Source organism: Microcebus murinus, chromosome 5 (assembly GCF_040939455.1).
Source record: "Microcebus murinus isolate Inina chromosome 5, M.murinus_Inina_mat1.0, whole genome shotgun sequence".
Taxonomy (NCBI): Eukaryota; Metazoa; Chordata; class Mammalia; order Primates; family Cheirogaleidae; genus Microcebus; species Microcebus murinus.
This window is the reverse complement of record NC_134108.1, coordinates 60,238,409-60,262,716: the sequence shown is the minus strand read 5'-3', so window position 1 is coordinate 60,262,716 and position 24,308 is coordinate 60,238,409. Positions and strand designations below refer to the sequence as shown.

Sequence of the window (24,308 nt, the reverse complement as noted above, 5' to 3'; positions counted from 1 at the left end):
TCAAGTACTTCCTAACTTTCTAGTACTAAAAAACACCCCAGGTTCATCTTTATTTATTTTTCTGCCCCAAATCTTGAATAAGCCACTCCTGCAAAGAGCCCTTATTCATTTTTGTACAGAATAATACTTAGAGACCAAGATCTGGGAGTTATTAATAGTTTTGCTTATTGCTACTAGAGTTTAGTGATTCAAGGCCCTTTCAATGAACACAGCTAGGACATTTAAGTATGTACATTCAGCTATGTACACGCACATCTCTATAATTGGGTTGCCAAATAAAAAACAAGTTTCCCAGTTAAATGTGAATTTCAGATAAACAATGATTTTTTTCAGTATACGTATGTTCCAAAAATTGCAGGAGGCATGCTTATGCTAAAAATTACTTCTTTGTCTGAAATTCACATTTAACTAGATGTATAGTATTTTTAGTTTCCAAATCTATCAACCATAGTGTTTATTTCTGTGTATATATCCTTTTGAATCTATACTAAAAGACACAGAAATTCATATTGATATCACCACTTCTAATCTGGCACCACGGGGTTTATTCAAGCCTCCCCTGCCTCGCTTACTGGTAACTTCTTTCTTTGACAATGGGAAACCTGGTTTTCATTATCTACAGTATATTTACTTATTTGTTCAATCCTAGTTTACACATAAAATCATTTAAGAATAGCAAAAATATACCCTAGAGAGAAAAAGTAGATCAATTAGAGTGCAGATTTTTGTGGACAATTTTCATTTTTCAGCTTTACAGAATCTCTAGACAAACAAAAAATGTAGGCAAGTTCTTTTCTTCCCCTACCACTTCCAGTGAGGTTGTATCGTATTATATAATATCATGATATACTTAGGATTTATTTTTTCTAGTCTGTATTCCATTCTAGGATTCCTCCAAAGTTTGGTTAGTTATTAAAATTTGCATATACTAAAGTTATTCTTTGTCATTTACTGTTCTATGAGTTTAGACAAATAAAAGAATCTTATAACCACCTCCATTGTACCATACAAAACAGTTCAATCACCCTAAAAGTTCTCTTATACAACCTCTTACTCTTACCTCCAATACTTGGCAATCACTGATCTGTTTTTCACCCCACTGGTTTTAAAAGAATGACATATAAATAAAATTGTATATTATATAGAAAATTGTATATTATATAGTCTGTTTTCTTTCATTTGACCAAGTACATTTATGATTCATTCTTTCATGCTATTGCATGAATCAATGGCTCATTCCATTTTCCTGCTGAGCAATATTTCATTGTATGTATGTGCTATGATTTTGTTATCTGTTTGCCTGTTGAAATATATCTGAGTTTTTTCTAATTTTCATGGGTTATAAACATTCACAGAAAGTCTTTGTGTGAATAGAAGTTTTCAATACTCTTGGGTAAAGACCTCTGCATGAGATCACCAGGTTCTATGGTTACTATGTATTTAAATTTATAAGAAAACTTTGTTTTCCAAAGTGGCTGCACCATTTTTGCATTCCTGCCAGCAATTAATTAGAGTTCCTATTGCTTTGTGCTCCCATCAACACTTGGTATTGTCAGGTTTTTTTCATTTTAGCCAATAGAATAGGTCTGTAGTAATATACCATTGTGGTTTTAATTTGCATTTCCCTAATAAATAATGATGTCCAGCATCTTTCTATATGTGTATTTGCCATTTTTGTATCTTCTTTAATGAAGGATTTGTTCAGATTCTCTATTTTTTAATTTTATTTTTCTTATAAAATTTTAATAGTTCTTTATATATTGTTGAAACAAGTCTTTTATTGGATATATAGTTTGCAAATATTTCCTCTCAATCTGTAGGTTGTCTTTTCATTTTCCTAAGTGCCTTTTGCAGAGCAAAATTTTAAACTTAATAAAGAACAACACATTAATGTTTTCTGTTATGTTTATGTTTTTGGTGTTGTATCTAAAAACTCATTGCCAATCTCAAGTTTATGCAGATTTGCTCCTATGTATTCTTTTAGAAGCTTTATAGTTTTACATTTTATACTTAGGACTATGATCTATTTTTACTTAATTTTTGTATAAGGTATAAAATATGTGTTTAGGTTCTGTTTTTGATTTTGTTTTTGCATAAGATATTTTTGATATTCCAGCAATACTAATTGAAAAGACTATCCTTTCTCCATTTAATTGCTTTTGTATCTTTGTCAAAACCAGCTTGCTAATATAATGGTCTATATATGTGTGGGCCAACTACTGTGCTCTCTATTAAGTTTTATTGATATATGTAGCTCTCCTTTCACCAACATCATACTAAATTATCGCTTCAGCTTTATAGTAAGGCATGAAATCAAATAATATATCTTCTAAATTAATCCTTTTTCAAAATTGATTTGTCTCTTCTAATTCCTTTGCCTTTCACATAAGTCAGCTTATTGATCTCTAAAAAAAGTTTGCTGGAGTTTTGATTGGAATTGCATTAAATCTATAGATCAAATAGGTGACAATTAACATCTTAACAACATCAAGTCTTCTAATCAATGAAGACATGGCATATTTCTTCACTTATTTAGATATTCTTTGATTTAGTTCAGCAGGGTTTTATAGTTTTTAGAATTTAAAATCTTCAAATATTTTGTTTGATTTATACCTAATAAACATTTCAGTTTTTGAGCAATTTTAAGTGATATTTTGAAATTTATTTCAAATTCCAGTTGTTCATTGTTGTTAGGAGTATGGTTGTTTTTGTTTTTGTTTTTTGTTTTCCAGAGTATTATGGGGGTAAAAAAGCTTTGGTTACATAAATTGCTTTTGCACTGTCTGACAGGTGTGCCCATCCCCCAGACAGCACACACCACATCCATTAGGTATGGATTTACCCATGCCCCCATCCCCTGCACCTGCCCGACACCCTAGGAATGTTACTTCCCATATGTGCATATGAGTGTTGATCAATAAGTACCAATTTAATGGTGAGTACATGTGGTGTGTGTTTGTCCATTCTTGTGATATTGCACTTAAAAGAATGGGCTCTAGCTCCATCCAGAATAATACAGTAGATAGTTTATCATTTTCTTTGGCTGAGTAGTACTCCATGGGATACATATACCACATTTTGTTAATCCACTCATGTACTGAGGGGCACGTGGGTTGTTTCCACATCTTTGCAGTTGTGAATTTTGCTGCTATAAACATTCAAGTGCAGATGTCTTTTTTATTGAATGTCTTTTTTTCCTTTGGGGAGATACACAGTAGTGGAATCGCTGGATCAAATAGTAGTTCTACTTTTGGTTCTTTGAGGTATCTGCATATCACTTTCAACAAGGGTTGTACTGGTTTGCAGTCCCATCAGCAGTGTATGAGTGTTTCTCTCTTTCCACATCCACTCCAAGATTTGTTGTTTTGGGACTTTTTGATAAAAGCCATTCCCACTGGAGTTGAGTGATATCTCACTGTGGTTTTGATTTGCATTTCCCTGATGATTAGAGATGCTGAGCATTTTTTCATATGTTTGTTGGCCATAGGTCTATCTTCTTTTGAAAAGTTTCTATTCATGTCCTTTGCCCACTTTTTAATGAAGTTGTTTGATTTTTTTGCTGCTTTGCCTGAGTTCTATATACATTCTAGTTATTAGCCCTTTATTGGATGTGTAACACGCAAATATTTTCTCACACTCGATAGTTTGTCTATTTGCTCTAATGATAGTTTCCTTGGCTGTGCAGAAGCTTTTTAATTTGATCCAGTCCCATTTATTTATTTTTGTTGTTGCTGTTGTTGCTTTTGATATCTTCTTCATAAATTCTTTGCCTAGGTCGATATCTATAAGAGTTTTTCCAATGTTTTCTTCTAGAACTCTTATGGTTTTGTGCCTTAGGTTTAAGTCTGTTATCTGTCATGAGTTGATTTTTGCGAGAGATGAGAGGTGCACATCTGTTTCAGTCTTCTACATGTGGCTATCCAATTTTCCCAGAACCATTTATTGAATAGAGATTCTTTTCCCCAGTGAATGTTTTTGTCTGCTATGGTTGCTTTTGAATATTGATCCTGTCTGTTGTAAACTGGCTAAACAGATCTATCTTTGTGAATGTTCCATGTGCACTAGAACAGTGTGTATTCTGTTGCTGAGTGGAGTGCTCTATAAATGTCAATTAAGTAAGTTTTGTTGATAGTGTTGTTCAGGTATTCTACATCCTTACTGATTTGGCCCCAATTTGTTCTATCAATTACTGATATATGAGTGTTGAAGTCTCCAGCTATCAGTGTGTGCATTCTCTGATGTTCTGATTAAACTTCATTCTTAAGCAGGCACTAGGCTGTGCCTAGATGCTACAACTTTCACAATTGTTTCTGTTCTTCCTCCAGCAATAATGCTTGGTTTTCTGGGTTAAGCATGTAGTCCTGCCCCTCCTCAGAGGTAGAGCTCCCCACAGCTGCAAAGAGTTTCCAACAATGATCTAAGACAACACTTTCTGTTGCTCTTTCTTGTGCATTATGATTTTCATTCCACAGTGGAGGCAGAAGACATGGATCTGGGTGGTATTTTAGCAGTGATTACTATTCCCCTTCCCAAACCAGAGCCAGAGGGAACCTCTTTCTCAGTATTCTCCATAATATTCCCTCTGAGCATTTGGTGGCTTTCATGGAGGAAAAGCCTACAAGGGGTACAATCCCCCTGGTCTATGGCCCCCAAAGATTTCACACTCTCACACTAGCCCATGTTTGGCCTTTAGCAACATCTTTTTAAAAATTTAGCTACATCTTCTTACTAGCTTATATGGTGTGTGGATCCAAGTAAACAAATTCCAGAATCCTGTTTTTCCCCACTTTTGAGTTAGTTGTTTGCTCTCTACCCACAGTTCTTTGATGGATTCAAGAACATTCCTTAATTTTCACTTTGGCTAGCTTTTTTCTTATTGTGAAGGTGGCAGTGTCCTTTCTAACTCTCAACTGACATTTTAAAAGACCCTTTAAATATACCCAAGGATACTGCAAAGATTAGACTGTCTTTATTCAGCCCAAAGAGCATTATGGTTTGCAGTGATGCCACAGATAAGGAAATTAGTGAGTCCTTATGTTACCAATATATAGATTGTCAACAACTATGATGTCAGCACATAAGATGATAAAAAAAATCATTTGAAATCTAATCACAAATGCTACAACAGATGTTTTGCAATTGCTAATGGCTTAGCTGTTCTAATACTAAAGCATACTTTATTTACATAAAGGTCAAGAACACCAGGAGTGAATTTCATTAGACTTATATCAACAGTTCTATAAAAAATAAGAACTACGACATTGTATTTATAAGTAGAGTCACTAAACAAGTTAACAAGAAGAAAAATCCAGAGTGTGAGCATAGCACTCAGGAAAAAAAAATGGCTAAGAAATCCCAGAGTAATGTGAACAGAGTTCAAAATGCAACCTCCAAAACCACCCTTCAAGGCACAGCCTGAGAAAAATTTCACTCTAATGTCGCTTTCACAGAATGTCAGTATGCACTTAGGTTTATGACGTGATCCCAATAGTGGTTTATATCTCAGCTTTGTATAAGCCAATGAATAATATTATAAAAATGTTTACAGATAGAATATGCTACACAAGCCTAACATAAAAATAATTGTCAATGTATAAACACAAGTGACTTCAGAGGAGCAGAAATATTGTTAATTTGTACTCTGAGCATTTTTGTGGATGCAGACTTACATTTTGGGGCCAGGAACGAGAGATAAATGTTGCCTTAAATAACAGTGAGAGAGGAGTGAGGAAAAATGAGAGGAAGGTTAGAAAAAGAACAAGGAAGTTGGCAGTAGGCCGGGGTGCAAACAGGATAGGAATAGCCACCAAGGTCTAGGTGGGAAACAAACAGCGTGACTGTAAGTTATTGTAAGGTGAACAAGGTGACCCGTTAGTAAAGCTTGAGCTACAAAGCTGTTTCACTTTACTTCCTTTTATCCACAGAGCTCTGGAGTGCTATGATCCCAGAGTAAAAGCTGTTTCCACATTTGGATCAACCCCAGGGCAAAGATAAAGGACTTTGTCCAAAAGCAGAAATCAGTCAAAAGAAACTTAAGAATGAAAGTTCCTTCTTCTTTTCCCACCCTCGCTCTATCCCCTAGAATTTAGCAAAGTCTTGAAAGGGCTATTAGATTTTCACAGTTGCTGAAATGAGGTGACCTCCACACCTCCTGTGTTTGCCAGCAGCAGTCTATCCATGTCTGATCCTTTTTTTAATTCAATTTTTCAAAAATAATTGACACATAATAGTTGTACATATTTATGGGGTACAATGTGATGTTTCAGTGCATATATACATGGTATAATGATCAAATTGGAGTAATTATCATATCCACCACTTTCAATATTTACCATTTCTTTGTGGTGAAAACATTCAGCATTTTCTCTTCTAGCTATTTTGAAATATATAGTATGTTTTTATTTGCTACAGTCACCCTACTATGTAACAGAATGCCAATACTTATTCTTTTTGTCTAAATGTAGCTTTGCACCCATTAACTAACCTCCCCTGGTCCTCCACCCAACCTTCCCCAGCCTCTGGTAACCACCATTCCACTCTCTACTTCTATGAAATCAACTGTTTCAGATCTCACATAAGTGAGGTCATGTGGTATTTGTCTTGCTGTGCCTGAATTATTTCACTTAACATAAAGCCCCCTGGGTTTATCCATGTTGCCACAAACGACAGGATTTCATGTGTTTTATGAATGATTCGTATTCCAATGTGTATATATACCACATTTTCTTTATCCATTCATCGGCTGATGGGCATTTAGGTTAATTTCATATTTTGGGTATTGTGAATAGTGCTACCATAAACATGCATGTGCACATTTCTCTTCAGTATACTGATTTTCTTTCTTTTCGATATATACTCAGTAATGATATTGCTGGATCATATGGTAGCTCTATTTTTAATTTTTTGAGGACCTACCACACTGTTTTCCATAGCAGCTGTACTAATTTACATTCCCACCAACAGTATGTAAGAGCTCCCTTTTCTTCACATCCTGGACAGCATTTGCTAGGTTTTGTCTTTTTGATCATAGCTATTCTAACTGGGGTGAAGTGATATGTCATTATGGTTTGGATTTGCATTTCTCTCATGACTAGTGATGTTGAGCATTTTTCAAAATCTATTGGGCATTTGAATGTCTTATTTTGAGAAACATCTATTCAGGTCCTTTACCTATTTTTTAACCAGACTATGCTTTTTTGCTAATATTTGAGTTCCTTATACATTCTGGATATTAACCCCTTGTTAGATGCTTAATTTGCAAATACGTTCTCCTATTCTACAAGTTGTCTCTTCACTTTAATGATTGTTTCTTTTGTAGGGCAGAAGCTTTTTAGTTTGATGTGATCCCATTTGTCTATTTTTGCTTTCATTGCCTGTGCTTTTGAGGTCTTATTAAAAAAAAAAATCCAGCAGCAAAATTCACAATTGCAAAGATGTGAGAACAACCCAAGTGCCCATCAATACATGAGTGGATTAATAAAAAGTGGTATATGTATACTCAGCCACAAAACACAAAGGTGATATAGCACCTCTTGCATTATCCTAGATAGAGCTGGAACTCATTCTAAGGAAGTATCCCAAGAATGGAAAAACAAGCACCACATGTGCTCACCATCAAATTGGTATTAACTGATCAACACTTAAGTGCACATATAGTAATAACAGTGTCAGGCAGATGGGAGGGGGAGGAGGAGATGAGTATATACATACCTAATGGGTGTGGTGCACACTGTCCTGGGGATGGACACGCTTAAAGCTCTGACTGGGATCTGGCGAGGGCAATATACATAACCTAAACATTTGTACCCCTGTAACATGCTGAAATTTAAAAAAATAAAATAAAATAAATATTTTCCCAGTCTTCTTTGCAAAACCTGAATCTCATAACCCATTTGTTCATAGACTATATCACTCATTTGAGAAGTCAGGAGATTGTACCTGGTATTTGTGTTTATAGTAATGTAAATGAAGGAAAAAGCATGCTTCCTGTTCTATCCATGCAGCTCCAAACACAGGAACTACAGAGTCCCCAAAGGAAACATGATGACCCAGGCAAAGTCATCACGGCAACTACTTATCATGCTGGTTCCTGACGTAGTTTACAGCACATTGTACCTTGTAAGGATATCATTTTTCCCTCAAGATAACCCAGTGAATGTGCAATAGTATTCTCAAGGAACTCAGGTCTTCGGACTCTAAACCTAAAGTGCTACCTACCAACCCCAGCTGTATCCTCTTCACCTAATCACCCCACCCAACACAGTGTACCTATACTCACACAGGCATGGGTATTAGTATCTTTTCAACATTTCTATCAGCTGTATAATAAAAAAAATGAAAAATTTCCTTAAGAAAAAAAAATTCCTTTTCCTTAAGCATGAAGTGATTAGCTAATTGCCTAAAAACCTGAAAATAAGGACCTTAAACTGTATCATTTAATACTGAAAATATTTATACATACTGATAGATCATTAACTTTTTAAAGTATTAAATTTCACATTTGTTTTAATTATAAACAAAAGAGAAAACTGTGTTAAATTTCCTATAAAAATATTCAAGAACAGAACATAATGTACTTAAAACTCAACTATTAAAAAACAGTGTTTCAAAGTTATCTCTCTGTGGTCCATTATCTATCATTTTCACTTGATAAGTTTTTCTTTGGGATATCTGTTTTCTAAGCTATGTGAACTGAAACTGTGAAATAATAAGAAAATTTGGTTGTTCCACAGTTAGGCTCTTTGTAGTAGATATTGATATCCTCCTATAGCTAGAATGGTGCTTCCTACCACACAGCCTAAGTATTCTAGAATTTTAAAAAATGAAATGTTATTTTTAAAATATTCAAGAAGTTACTGAATATGTAGAGGTATACACCAAAAAGGTCACAAGCTTGGAAGCAAGAGTTTATGTATTTTAAAATAGGATTTTTTAAACATGCCAAAATTATTGCTTTGGAAAGAGATCAATTGGTCCAATTTATTCATTTTACAAATGAGAACACTTCCACTAGAGAGGCTAAATGACTTTCCTAAAATCTCAAGGAAAGTGGGATAGCTGGAAACAGAACTTCTTCTCCATTTGCTCATTTTAACAGATGTCAGATCTAGGAAATAAAAACTAAACTTACAGTTGAAATCTTGGCTTCTCCCACAAATTAAATGCCATTCATCATCCATAGGCAAATGTGAAACAAGAAGAAAATATCACTTTATTTTGGTCAAATAAGGAGGTGAATTATGGTGAATTGACTAGAAATAAATTTTGACTCCAAATTCCCAGAGAAAACTCTCTTTTCTTAGGAAATACCTTGATAGAACTCTGAGGAAGGAAAATACCAAGCCCTTGGGGACATGTTCTATACGGAAATAGCAAAGTGAAAAAATAGCTAAACTGCTCTACATAACCATTTAACAGAAATTTGGAGTTGAGAGAAGAGTCTGTGACTGAGGAAGAAATGGGTTCAAATAACATAGCAGGATGTTGGACAAGAAGAATAAAAGTAAAAATGTTGGTGGACTGTCTAAAATATTTTGGAGAACAGGATCATTTAATTTTAATTTCTTCTATATATGCTAAGAATATACAATCTCATTATTGAGTCAAAAAGAAAAAAAGTGCTAAAAACATAACAAAATTTGTTGCACACATGAAAGTCCTGGACACATGTGTATTATTGGAAAGGGAGTTATCTGACCTTTCTTTTATGCCTGAAGCAGAGAAAGGAGAACAGTCCCAGGAGAAAAGAACTTATGAAGCTTTGCGCAGTGGCAGTATCGTAGCCAATGAGGTTTATCCGAGGCGCGATTATTGCTAAAAAAATAAAAAATAAAAAAAAAAAAAAAAAAAAGAACTTATGAAATACAGAATTCAATGAAAATAGAAGTTGAGAAGTTACAGAATTCTAAAATGCAGGCATGCTTCCTCCATGCATCCCTGACATACTAAAAGAAACATTATCCTCATCATTTTTCTGATAAAAGTTTAGCCTAATTGGTGTTTAATTCTCAAAATGTGTCATGACCCTAGTTGACATCTGGGTTATGCTATCATCTGGTTATGAGTCATGAGTGTAAAAATAAAAACATAAACCCTAACTCCAGGGAATTCTTGGCTTTCAATTTCATTATCACATTGTATTTGACACTTGTCAAAATCAGGGGTGATGCCCACCTCTAGCAAGGCTTAAATTAGTTTTATTTAGTCCGTTTGTTTGGTGATGTGTAGTGAAGCTAAAACACTTAGAAAAATTATTTAGAAGACCCCAAATACCATACACAAAGTAAACTTTAAGAAAATTAAAGAGTTTAATGTAAAAGATTAAAGTAGAGGAAAACTCACAGGACAATGATATGGATGTGCAGAAGAATTTCTTTTAAATGATATCCTTGGTGCAAAAACAGGTCAAACACAAAAGGAAAACATATATGGCTTTGGCTATTATAAAAAAGATAAAAATACATGGAATCTGACAAATATGGCAGGTAAGGATTAACCCCAACTTTGTATAGATTATATTAATAATACAACAACATCGGGATTCAAATAGTTAAATGGACGAAGGACATAAAGAGGTTATTTAAAAGAAAAGTAAATCCAATCTTAAGCAAACATCTGAGAAATATATAACCACATTATTGATCAAAGTTAAAACATGGTATCATTATTATATGATAAATTGGTAAAAGCAACTTCTTCAGTGATATTTCATGTTAATCAGGATGTCATTTAATAACCAGAATGTAATTAAACTTGGTTATATTTGCAATGTACAGTGTGAAAATAGCATACATTAGTACTTTTCTGTAAAGCAAAATGACAGTATTTACCCAAGAATCACAACCAAGTATATAACTTTAGCCTAGTAATCCCAAAGTAATAATAACTAAAAGCAATATTAAAACCTGCTATTGCAGCACAATTCACAATTACAAAGATCTATAATCAAACTAAGTACCCATTAATGATGATTAGATAAAGAAAATATGATATATATGTGTGTGTATACACACGCATGCATACACCTACACACCATGGAGTATTACTCAGCTATAAAAAAGGAATGAAATAATATCTTTTGAAGAAACTTAGATGGAACTGGAGACCATTATTGTAAAAAAAGGAAAAACAAATACTGCATGTTCTCACTTACAAGTGGAAGCGAAATGATGAGTATACATGGTCATACAGAGTGGGATAATGGACATTGAAAACCAAGAAGTGGGAAGGGTTGGAAGAGGGTAAGGGATTAAAAATTACTTGTTGGGTACAATGTACACTATTCAGGTGATGGGTATGCTAAAAGCCCTGACTTCACCACTATACAATTCATCCATGTAACAAAAAACACTTGTACTCCCTAATTCTATCAAAATAAATTAAAAAATAAAATAAAACCTATCCTCCTCAAAAAATAAAACACCTATCCTAAACATTAAAAAAATAAGAAGAGAGGAGAAAATTATGGAATAGATCAATTAACCACTACACAATAATTTTAAATACTAAAAATAATGACAATTTAGTATATTATTTTAAGTAAAAGTACAGAACAGAAAATAGAATCTAAGCTCAGAATACATACATGTACATGCTCAGAATACATACATATTTGTGTGCGGATGTATGTGTATGGTAAAAGTTAAAAATGATTTTTGAGTTAGAGTGAGGGATAGAGAGTAAATTTGTCTTCTAATCTCTTTATTGTTGTTATAATATTTACATGAGAAAAACAGGGGTTTGGGGACTGCAGAGGGAATATATATTACCCATATTCAACACTATTCAATTCATTCAGTATTAAATGTGGGTAATATATAACTCTTGATTTCCTAAATTGTCATTTTATCTGTTGACATATACCATCTCTTCATTAAATTAAAAGAAATATTAAAGCTCTATTATCTGCTCCAAATTTTCATTGTGATTATCAAATATTGAAAACTCACTTTAAGTAATAACAATTTCTTAGAAGTATGTTATCTCCCAGCATTAATGAGACATACTGTCCCAATTTGGTATCAACAATAAGGCTGACAACAATGAAATAATTATTGTAATATGAATTTAGACATGCCTTGATATACCAGTGAAATGCTAACACATTTTCTATGTTTCATTTATTTATTTATTGTGGTTCTGTTATTTGCATCCAGCCATATATGAGTTCTAGATATTCCACATTCTTTCTCCACATTTATTAGTGTTTGAATTTTTCATTTTAGCCATTCTGGTGGGTTTGTACAGGTATCACACTGCAGTCCCAGGTACTATTTTAGGTGTTTTGTGTGTAATATCTACATAATCATCAATAAACCTATGTGGAAACAAGCATTAATAAATGTCAAGCTGTTAGAATGTGAGTTGTCACACTGCCGAGTCTTCGCTCTTAACCTTTGCAATAGAGCTGCCTAGTACCACATCAATTCTTTTCTTCATTCTCCTGCAGATTGTTGCACTGGCATGGTTGTTGCAGTGGAGGAGATTAAAATCAATCATTCTTTTTCCATTAGCTCAAAATATTAATCAAATTGATGTTGCATTTTCTCCCTTTAACCTATGACATTCATAATGTTGTCTTTTAAGCACTAAGAAATTAGCATCCAAGCTGAAATATCAGTTAATGTGACTGATGAAACAAAGAAAAACTCCAGAACCGTCTGTCGTCCAACTATAATTATGCACAATTTAAAGTTTTAAATCATAAACAGTATGATGAATGCCTGTATTACCATACCTGTAAGTACATTTGTGGCAAAGCTAAGAGTTTAACCAGTCCATATGGCATGCTAATTTAGCTTTCAGGCTATTCTCTGTGGCATCAGGCTCAAGACTGTAAGCAATTTTCTTCATAGCAATGTACATAAATAAAGTCAGTAACTGCTCCCTTGTCTTCATTTTTGTAATTTAAAAAAATTTAATTGACAATAATTGTATGTATTTGGGGGGTACAACGTGATATGTGTATATATTGATATATGTATACATTGAAGAATGATTAAATCAAGCTAATTAACATATCCTTTATCTCACTCACTTTTCACTTTTTGTGGTGAGAACATTTAAAAGCTACTTTTTTTAACAATACATTATTATTAACTACAGTTACCATGCCATACAACTGATCACTAAAACCTATCTTCTCATCTGATTGAAACTTCACACCCTTTGACCAACATCTCCCTTTCCTCATTTCTTCCTCCCCTCATTCTCTGATAACCACCATTCAACTCTCTGCTTCTATTAGTTCGATGTTTTTAGATTTCACATATGAGTGAGATCATGTAGTATTTGTCTTTCTGTGCCTTAACTTAGCACAATTTCTTCCGGGTTTATCTATGTTATTGCAAATGACAAAATTTCTTTCTTTTTAAAAGCTATATAGTTCCCTTGTCTTCTTGAGCACTTCTTTCTATTCATTAAAATAAAACCAAAAGCTTGAAATTTCAGAATTTATGATGAATTATATTATATTGCATACATTTTTCTTTTAACCTTTGTGTATCTTCTAATTGTTAATGATTTGTTGCTTTTTTTGCTGTCATTTAAATGAGTCTACTGTACTTGTATCTAACACACAGGTTGTAATTCAAGTTTCTGGAGCAAAAAAATTAATTTCACATACAATTTATAATCCGGAGAGAGAATAAAATATGACTATTTTGTAATTTTTATTATGAATTTTGGTTGGCAGGATCAGGGTGAGGTATTGGGAGGAGATGACATTCAGGAACACAGTTCCAGTGTCGTCTGAGTGGTCTGGACCAGTTGGGCTTGCGAAAGGATTGAGATGCCTTTGGCTAGAGATTTACTACATTTGTCCTTGGAAGAGGAAAAGGAAAAACATTAAAAAAAAAAAACACCTAGGTCAAAGTCTAGACTCTTATTTTATGGATGTAAAATGTCCAGGTTGCTACAAGGTTACCACAGTTTTCAGCTATGCTCAGACAGTGGTTCTTTGTGTAGGTTGTTCAACAGTGCTTTGCCAGCCTGCAGGAGGAAGGGCCAGACCCACAGAAGGGTGATTATTTAGAAGAAAGCAACACTAATGATCTACACAACTTCCTGAATTTGTGTTATCTCACAGAAAGCATTATCATAAGTTCAGTAATTCTAGTTAATCTACCAAAATAATTTTGTAAGGTATACAACAGTGTTCTCCTATTTAGGTAACAATTTTTCAATAAAGTTTTGATTATGGGGGGAAAATACAGCTCTTTAAATGTATTTAGGCAAAAATAAGGGGAAGGGTGGTATGGAAGTAGGAAACTGAAAGAAAGAAATTAATGTAATTTGGGGAAGAAAAATAATTGACACATATCAGTAATAGTGTAGTATACTGGCTATACATATATTAATAGAACTTTCCATTGTAAACCATAAACACTTGTGTACAGTTTATCTTTATTGCACAGTACTATGACTCCTTTCATGACTTGGCCATTAAACATTGTGACCTTGTAATAGGCTTGAATAGATATCTCCATGAGTTCCTTGAAAGAAGATGATGAATAATACGATTCGTGTAGCTGATTCCACATACAAGTTTTCACAAAGTTCTAAATAATGCTAAGAATAGCACAGAAAACAAAGAAATCACTAAAATCAACATGATTTTAATGAAGAGTAGAGTATTTGCTTTCTAAGCGTAATGGAGAAACATTGGTATTTTGCATTGTTAAAATCCAGAAAAAGACAGATACTATTTTGTTTGAAAATCTAAGTTTCTTTATAGAAACAGTAATCTAAAATTGTTTAATATGATACTCAGATAACCACAAACAGAATGAATTGTTCAAATAGAATGTCAAGGCTCTGGTTCAGTTGTCATTTTCTGTTTTTAAGAGGACTCCAGATGGGCAATTAATCCAATTTCTTAACTTGTTCTATAGTCATATATTTGAACTATTGGGAAAATTTTGAAAATTTTGTAAAGCCTTCTATAATATTATTCCATTTTTGCTAAAAATTAAACTATCAAAACTAAATTCTTACACAATTTTTATCTGCAAATCTTTCATAAGTCATGCCTTAATCAACCTGTTTGCTATTATGTAGAAATAATTCTAATGTTAACATCTAAGAAAGATCAGATCAGAGTTGTAGATCTTAAATTTACCAAATTTACCACTTTTAAGAAAGTTTGGAATTTCATATATCTTTTCTGTATTATTAGATATACAAAACGTTAGTACTTTTGCAGTAGTAATGATGTGATATTAAATATTATGCTATGAGCAAAGTTTAGATCATTCTTAATATAACAGAAGAAGTTAGACAATTAAAATCTATTCAGTAAAATCATTTCTCATATAAATCACATGGGTAAATCAGACTTTTCAATGAACCACTTAAGAACAGCTTTCTGTTCATAAACAAAGCTAACTTGACCTAACTCTGTCTCCCCATAACATATACTATTTTAAAGTGTATCACTAAGCTATAATTGATCTATGTCCTTAACATAATTACAGAAGAATTCAAAGTCCAAGTTACTTTTTTTAAAAACTCTGAACCCCCAAACAATAAGAAAATGTAGAATTTTTACAGAAATTTTCACTTAATAGTGGACTTTTTTAGGAGAAAAAGAACTTTCTTAGACCAAATTAGGTGAACATTTTCAAGTGAGATGTAAAATGAAAACAGCGATTTCCCACCAGAGCCTAAATCATAAATCATTTCAAAGAAATCAATGTACATTCCCTTCTGTGTCTGGTATTTCAGTCCCTTATATAATACATCTTTCTAAAACAAATGGAACTATCATATACCCTTGCTAATAGAAAACTAATGGTAGGTTATACCTCAGATACCTTGTTTATGGTATTTTCATACTTATTGCTTTATATCTCCATAAAGCTTCATTTTTATGTTTCACTAGGTAATTTCTAAGGAAAGAAAATCTGTTCTAAATCATTAGCTTTGTGTATTGAAAAACATATATTCACTATATTTCATGGCAGATTTTTAAAGTCAACTAGAATCAATCAATAAAACTATTACAGAAGATTTTCAATGCCTGAACTACTCTTTAATAATAATTTTTTAAAGCATTCACATAGATCTAATTGGCATTTATAACTTCTTTCAGAGTTGGATTTGTTCTGGACAGGGAAATAACAACAGGATAGGCTTAGGTGACCATTGTATTTTCATCTTTAGCTTTCAAGTAACTCAGTGTTATTTGTATTGAGAGGTAGAATTGGTGCTATATTTTGCTGAGAGTATCTAGACATTGATGTCAAAGAACCTAGAGTCCAAGAGAGAATAACTCTAACATAAGATAATAGTTATAAGCACCCATAAATCAGGTGGACATGAAGAGTTATGGAAGTGCAGAGGAAAAGAGGCTTCTTCCTGCTTGGGAGGAGCAATGTCAGGGAAGAATAGTGGCTTTGAACTGGAGCTTAAAGGGTGAGTAAGAGAGCCCGACGTTGAAGGGCATGAAACTGATCTTTCACAGCACACTTATTAATGCCTAGTAACATATTGTGGAACAGAGTACCAAGAAATACTGGCTTGGGAAATGTCACTGTACAAAACTAGTATCCATGGCCACCGTGAGGCAAGAAGAGGTATGATCTGAGTAGTGTTCAGTGAGAGAGGAAAAGATGTGGAGGGAAGGGGAGGAGACCTGCTGTACAGACAGATTCAGACAGACTTGGGAATTGTCTTACAAACAGGAACAAGTGGATATTAGTTTCATAAGGCTCAGAGCAGTATTCACTCTCCAGTACAACTTTCAACAGCCATGACAAAAAAGAAAAGTCCCCACAACTGCAGGTAGCACCATCACTTCCTCAGCTATTGTAAGAAATAGCACATGTGACAATAACAAAAACAAAAATCACAGTTTATTTAATTGTATATTACTAAATATCACCTCATTGGTTCTCCTTTCTTAGTTTTCTCTGCTGGCTTATACTTACTTCATCACTTTTTTTCTCTCTTTTTTTTTTTTTTTTTTTTTCTGTTCCAGAGACAGGGTCTTTCTATATTGCCCAGGCTGGAGTACAGTGGCTATTTACAGGCACAGTCATAGCTCACTATAGCCTCAAACTCCTGGGCCCAAGCAATCCTCCCATCTCAGCCTCCTGAGTATCTAGGACTACAGGTAAGAACCAGCTAATTTTTAAATTTTTTGTAGGAATGAGGTCTTGCTATGTTACTCAGGCTGGTCTCCAACTCTTGGCCCCAAACAATCCTCCCACCTTTGCCTCTAGAAGTGCTGGGATTACTGGCCTGAGCCCCTTTGCCCAGCCGTCCATCACTTTTTAATGTTGGAATGTGCCAGGACTCAGACCATGGTGAATCTCTTCTCTTTTCTACCTATACTCATCCACTTGGTGATCTTTTCCATTCTCAGGGCCTTAAATGCCATCCTTGTGCAGATGAATCCCAAATTAGTACCACTGCCCCAGAAATCTCACCTATACCTGGAACTGTCTATCTGACACTTTAGTGCTCAGGAGACTTCTAAAATTCAATGTGTTTCAAACTAGTCTCCTGGCTCACCTCCCATCTCCCTACCCTTAAGCCTGTGCTACCAGATATCCTCCCCTGCTAGCTGCTCATGCAAAAATCTTATAGACATTCTTGACCTCGTTCTTTTTCTCTCACCCAAAACCCAATGCATCAACATACTGTTGGGGCTACCCTTAAAATTCGACTAGAATCTGACCTATTTTCATTATCTCTACTCTCATGTGTGGCTCAAATTACTTGTCTGGCTCCAATCTGATCTCTCTGCTCCCCTACAGTACATTCTCAAGTAGAACAGCCAGATGGATTCTTTTAGATCATATCTCAAATATGACTGCTCTGCTCAAAACCTAATATAGCTCCCCATTTCTTACAAGGGCCCACAAGTCTCCATATGTCTATTCTCTCATAGATGTCTCCATCACCTCATTTCCTACTACCTTTCCTTTAGCTCAGTCCATGCTAGACACACAAGCCTCCCCGTATTTCTCAACTATGCCAGGTAAGTTCCCACCATGGGCTGAAGCACTAGCTGTTCCCTCTGTCTATAATGGACTCCTCCAGGATAACTGTAGGGTGGACTCTCACCTTAGTCAAGTCTGCCCAAATGTCACATTCTCAGTGAGGTCTACTGTGACAACCTTGTTTGAAATTATAACCAGCTTCCCACCCTATGCAGTACTTTGGCTTTTCCATCTGGTGCAACACTCCAAATCTCCATTATCATGCTCTCTTTTCTTTTTTTCTATTTCCTTCCATAAAATTAATCAACTTTCTAACATACAACATAATTTGATTATTTATTGGATTTAATTTTTATTGTGTATCTCTCTCTTTACTAGTGTATAAAATCCACAAGTGCAAGGATCCTTGCTTTATGTACTTATGTATCCCAAATATCTACAAAAGCAACTGCCAATGAAATTATGTAATATTGATAATATTGAATTACATAATATTAATTAAGATGATAATATTTAACTGTGTTTGCAATTTAAGGCAAACTATGTTTGTCTATAGTATATTATTTATGTAAACTATATTCCCTAAAATTCTTTTTAGAAACTTGACATTCCTGTTTAAAAGTGAGATGGGTATGGCTAATATTTTGTGCCATCTTTCCCAGTTTGAGTTTCAGTGTGTGTTTGCTTTATGAAATAAGATGGGAGTATACCCCACATAAACTGCAGACCATGGAGTATTATATACTGCATACAAATTATATATGCCAAAAAGTTCAAGAGAATTTACCAATAAGGCATTCTATTCCCAGAGCATTCAGCAGATTATTTTAAGACATTTTGAAGTTTTTCCTCTGTTATCTTCTACTTTCTGTTTAAGAAAAATTTGGAAATTAAAAAATATATATACACATATATGTATTTCATAGGTATATCAACTCATAGGTACATAAAAATATATGGATATATTCTAAATATTAATATATTAGCATTCAACATAAGTGCCTAAACAATCTAACAGTGTTAAAAACAGGTTTGAATCTGGAGCGGGGGGCGGGGGGTGTGGAATTCCAATTTTGCCACTTACTAAACATGTGAACTTTGGCAAGTTAAAATAACATTTTTATGTATGATGTTTCCCAACAATAAAAGGGTTAATAGTCCATATCTCTTTGGGTTGTAGTGAATGATTCCACACATGTAAAACATACCTGGAATTGAAACAAACAATTTAATATTTCAGTTTCCTGTTGGTTAAAATGAAAACAAAACCCTCCAACAAGTGATAGTATTTTTCATGATAGCTGAGATTAGTTTCATTTCAATTTCTGGTTGATGCTTACACAGCAGGTACTGTGGAATCCTTCAGCTTTTTGGTTCTCTGTCTTTAAGAATTGAATAATCTGAACAAACACTTGACAAAGTGCTACATAAGAGGATTCTGTGTCTTTTTTTGTGGTGTGAGAAATTCACTGTGGATGTGAATAATTTCTCCCACTAATTTATATATTTAATAGTAATATGTTTAAGCTGTGGTAAGAATTCTATTTAACAATATGACCGGGCACCTCCCAGATCTGTCACATCTGTATTTCCTGGAGGATATCAGGTCTGCTAATCTCTAGTCTCTCCACAGGAAGGTTTTGCCCATCAATCCTCTACCTTCTGCCACTGTGGGTTAGTTCTGCTTCTTATATGTTCTCAGAGCTCTCTTCATTCATCCTATAGCACTTTTTTTAACACCAGAATTATACTTTTGGAGGTAGTTGTATAATTACTAGTTTAAAATCAGAATTTAGCTTCCATGAGTGTGTGGATTGTGTCTGTCTTATTTGTTTGTTGTATCAATATCTACACTACCAGTTTCAAACTCTAACACCTAGCAGTAGATACTCACTAAATGTAAAAATGAGTGAATAGATGCTATTATTCAGAATGTACCAAATAGTACAACATGGTGCTTAGTAGCATAGATTTGGGAGGGAGAAAATTTTGATTCTGAGTCTCTCTCTCTCTGCCATTTTATAGATAGATTTCTCCCAGAAGAATTACTTAATATTTCCAATATTCAGCTTCCTTATCTGGAAAACATATATAACAAAAAATCCTAGCCTCACAGAACAGGTGTGAAACTGTAAACGGGATCATGTACCTGAAGAGTTCAGCACATTGCAAGCACCTAGGTTATTAGGTATTAGGGTTATTATTGAACAGGTTATTATCATGCCTTTGGTCCTATTTGTACCTTTAATTACTATAAAATGATCCTCTTTATCCAACATTATTTTGTTTGTATTTGAAATATATTTCCCTGAAAAATATTCTAAAAATTTGTGTCTATTTTTTTAAATTTACCTATTTACTATGAACTAAGTCAATTTGTTTCCTACAATTATTAGATTCTTCAGATGGCAGACATCAGAATCCTAAAATACTTAAAGGCAGAAGAGGACTACAAGTCCTACCTCAATACTCAATAACAGATTGGATGTTTCAGTGACAGTTGGTCTCAACCCTGCCACATCTACCTAGATTGCAACAAAGGGCACAAGAACAGTCATACAGCCTGTTTGTATGAAGCTTGATGATCTTTCAGCTCCCTGTCCTTTCAAGCATTCTATGCACTGTACTATCTTACAAAAGGATCCACTTGAAACAGATGTAAAAATTACTAATGGCAGAATCCAACCAGACTTTAATCCAAATCAAGCAATGGAATCATGTTTTGTGATTCATCTCAGGACCAAGACGAATCTAGGCCTTCGAATACTGCTCCAAAGGGAATGAATGAGCTTCTTGATTTTAAACCTTGTTTATGCAAAGGCACTTGTGTTTGATTAATATCTCTAGCCAATCCACAAATCTTAAACATCATTAATGTCATCAACACAAACAATTTCTCACATCCTTTATGCCAGTTCTAACCAGAGATAAAGAGAGTTTGACTTGCTTGTAGCTGCTGCCTTTGAAGTCTTTAATAAAGACCTTAAATGAAATCTTTCAAATTCTGATAACTCTCTCTCACTCACCCATCCACCCCATGTTAAGCACTCCAGGGGTATATATAAATCAAAACCCATGTACACAGAATTTTCTATGCTGAAATATTTTAAAGTAAATTAAAGCAATGTAATATGTTTGCTAAGTCATTTTATATTAACTCATTGCAGATATTTACTTACCCTCTCTGGAGATATTTACTTACCCTCTCTGTGCTTCAGTTAATATTTTTAAATGAAGATAATAATACTAATCCCCTTACAGGTTTGATGTGAGTTTTAAATGAGTTAGTACCTATTAAGCACTTAAAACAGTGGGTATCTGTCCTGTACAGAGGGTTCAATTAATTTTTGGCAGCTGCTGCTGCTACTATATTATTATTCCATTTCATAATTACTAATATTTATTGAGAGTATTAGCAGATTTTTTAAAACTCTCTGGAATCCAGGTTTTAGTTTTTTGGATAACATTATTTTTTTCTGAGTTCTCCGGATTCTAATCCCTTTTTTTTTTTTTTTTTGGCATCCCTTAATTCTTTCTTGGTTCCTATGTTATTTTTCCCATTTACCCATTTATGAGTAAAAGAAATCTCCTCAGAAAGGAGTAGTCAGGTTGTGTGGATTACACACAGCTTCCACATAAATCCCTCTTGTACTGCTCAGGCAAGTCCCCAGGATACTAGTGGCTTCCTAGGAAGAAATTTCCCCTCTATGGTTGGAAGTAAAACATATAAAGGATATATATTGTTCTTTGTCTAATTTCTGGTTCATTGGAAGCAATGAACAAATGTCAATTTTCCTTATATGCATGAGACCAGGTCTTAGGCCTCTAGAACAGAGGCTCCCAACTCATGGCCCCTAGCTTAGATTTCGATGTCAGAAGTAATTGCTTGCCTTACATAGTGCTTTTCTTTTTCTTGTTGCTATTGTTTGTTTTGTTTTACTTAATTTAAAGCAGCATTTGAAAATTGGGAGATTTTCCATTAAAACCCACATGTCAAGTATCTCTGGAAATATCAGAATATCAGGCAACAAATAAAAATAGTTACAGAGAGCCAAGTAGCAGCTTCCCCACTTCCAGAGGGCATGTGCTCTCCAACTTACCTCAGTGCTGCTTCTACCACTCTGGACGCCCCACCATAAGGTCAAGTGGCTCTTTCTGCTCATATGTGTGACTCTGCTCTTTAAGGTTCTTTTAGAGCAGATGTATTTTCTGCACTCAACCAACCTGCATCTGTTCCTAAGCCCTTACTTAATATGAAAATAGGTAAGATGCCAGGCTTCTATCTATTGCCAACCGCTCCACTTGTGTTCTGAGTCCCACATTCTTTTTGCGTATTCAAAAATTTTGCGCTTTTCTGCACTATCAGTTTTTTCCTCTCAACTGGCTTGTTTTCGTCAGCATGCAAACATGCAGTAATATCTTCCAACTTTGAAACATTCTGTTGTTTTTATATTCCCAATCAAACCACCACCTCAATTCTCTTTTATAGCGAAGTCCCTCTTAGTTGATGCATCATTTGTCTCTCCCTCGTCACTTCATTTCCTTTTTCAAAGTCACTTCAGTGAGGTTTCTATTCTCCCTACTCCACTGAAACCATTCTTGTCAAAGTCACCAATCTTGCTAAATCGAAAAATTAACTCTTTGTTGTTACTTTAACTAGCTATCTCATCAGAATTTGACAAGTTATTCAATAATCTTTGTTTGAAGTACTTTCTTCTGTTGGCTTCCCTAACATCACGCTTTCATTTTGTTCCTCCAGTTTATCAACTGATTTTTTTAATCCTTCTTTGAAGGGTTTTCCTCATTTTAACTGCATCCTATTGCTTACTGCCTCAACCACGTTTCATGCACTACATCTCACTTGTCATATCTTTTCTTTTCTCTGACCACATTCATACCCTGAGCTTTAAATATTCCTCTTGTACAGATGACTCTCAGAACTCTCTAGCCTCAAACACTCTCCTAAACTCTGCATTCATGTGACTCAGGCCAATTCAACATCTCTATTTGAATATCAATTAGGATCCCAAGCACACATATCAGAATCCAAACTCTTGATTTTCTTCTTCAGATCTATTCTTACCCCAGCTTTCCTCATATCAAAAAGAGAAACTATGATTTATTTAGTTGCTCATTCTTGACCCTTCTCTTTTCCTCACTGTTGATATATAATCTCCCAAATAAGCTCAATCAGAAATGAAAAAGGAGATATTATAACTGATACCACAAATATACAGAATATCATCTATAAATACTATGAACATCTCTAAAACATACAGGAAATGGACAAACTCCTGGAAACACACACAAATAACTACATTGTACTCCTTAAATATATACGACTTTTATTTGTCAAAAAAGAAAAGAATAGGTATATATTGCTTTGTGGATAATGAATATATATTAATACATATTTTTAATATGGAACCATCTATCTGCTTTGGTATTAATAATTTATGTTACCAGTTTGGCCCCAATAGCATCTGAGTTTCCAGTTACTATACTAAGCCATACTAAGAAGCTCAGGCTATGGAGACTTGCTATTTTAGATAGATTAAATTAAGGAAGATAGGAGGCCTAAACTATGCTCAGTATCCAGTTACTAAGCAGTTGATGGAAGATCTTAACTGGCCATGAGAGAAAAGAGAAAGAAAACTAGATGTTTTTTGTCAGAAAATGTGGGTCTTAATTCTTGGTTTTGCCGTGACCTAATTATATGGCCTTCAATGAATCACTTATTCTTGGGCATTATGATTGGGGCTTATTTGTGTGTTTGTTTGTTTGGTCATGGTGGATGTTTAATTTGTAAAATGAGCAAGTTGAGTCATTTTGCCTCTTTAGATTCTCCCAGCTCTACAATTTTTAAATGATTGATTATTCTTTGCTTTTATCCATGTTCTATGCATATCTATATTTTCCAGATACAACAGTAATAAGTGCACAATATATGTGAAACTGATCTATTATGGATAATACAAATCAGAGAAAAATAATGCTGGCTACATGGTTCCTCTCTCACCAAGACCCAGACATATATTTTGCATGATTTTTAAAGAGATTATTCAATGAGATGCAGACTGGTTCAAATTATTCATGCCATCAAGCTTTTAGCACTTCCTTGGAGCTCTGTTCCTCTTCACTGTTGAGCAATTTTTTGGATAGTAGGATAAAGTTTCCTTTGCTCAATTTCCCCCTATTTCTTTTCATTATTCCCTTTTAGATCAGACAGCATTCTTCTACCCATCTTGGTACTTATAGTCTTCAAAGATTTTGTAGTAATGTGCCATGCCCTAGTAGCTTTGTAAGCTAATTTCAAACCCCTAGAGCTTCATGGAAATCTTGTTGCTTACATTTTTTCCAGAG

The 24,308-nt window shown here is 34.2% G+C and overlaps 2 pseudogenes; both read left to right on the top strand.

The window, feature by feature from the left end:
* The first annotated feature begins 9,756 nt into the window (after nt 1-9,756).
* Nucleotides 9,757-9,836, top strand: LOC142871178 (uncharacterized; annotated as a pseudogene).
* Nucleotides 9,837-13,889: 4,053 nt separating this feature from the next.
* Nucleotides 13,890-14,024, top strand: LOC105874028 (small ribosomal subunit protein eS27-like pseudogene; annotated as a pseudogene).
* Nucleotides 14,025-24,308: the final 10,284 nt, after the last annotated feature.